This window comes from Myotis davidii, unplaced genomic scaffold (assembly GCF_000327345.1).
Source record: "Myotis davidii unplaced genomic scaffold, ASM32734v1 scaffold358, whole genome shotgun sequence".
In the NCBI taxonomy this organism is placed as follows: Eukaryota; Metazoa; Chordata; class Mammalia; order Chiroptera; family Vespertilionidae; genus Myotis; species Myotis davidii.
In genome coordinates this window covers 137,388-137,798 of record NW_006290768.1, presented here as the reverse complement: position 1 = coordinate 137,798, position 411 = coordinate 137,388, and the positions used below count along the sequence as shown (strand labels likewise).

The 411-nt window shown below is 58.4% G+C and overlaps 1 protein-coding gene across 1 annotated transcript in view; it reads right to left on the bottom strand.

Annotated features, from left to right (window-relative positions):
• The window catches only part of LOC102769507 (kallikrein-15), a 7,825-nt gene that overhangs the window by 6,881 nt on the left and 533 nt on the right, over positions 1-411 (bottom strand). The gene's annotated exons all lie outside the window — the stretch shown is intronic.

Below are 411 nucleotides of genomic sequence, written 5' to 3'. Positions count from 1 at the left end.
TCCAGGACATTTTCTTGGTTCAAGTTCAGCGTCGACCACCAGCAAAAGGCACATGGGCCTACCCGGGTGACCTGGACTCTCAGCTCCCCCAGGGTGGTCTCTGTGTCTCTCTAAGGGCAGACTGTCTCCCCGCACCTCCCCCACTCCTGCCCCAACCATCTTACCCCCTTCAGATTCTCCAGCAGCATCTGGGGCAGCTTGGATGCCAGGAGAAGGGGAGAGGGCACTGGAATGCTTGAATTTATAAGCTAGCCGCCCCACCCGGGCCTGGGGAGGTTGGGTAGGGTGGGGTGGGAGGCGGCTTTACAAGCTGGACGCCTAGGTGGCTGGTGGGGTGGGAGATGAGGCCTCGTAAACATTTATTGGGCTGAAACTTTTGTCTGAGTCCACAATGAGGAATTTCCCCTCCGG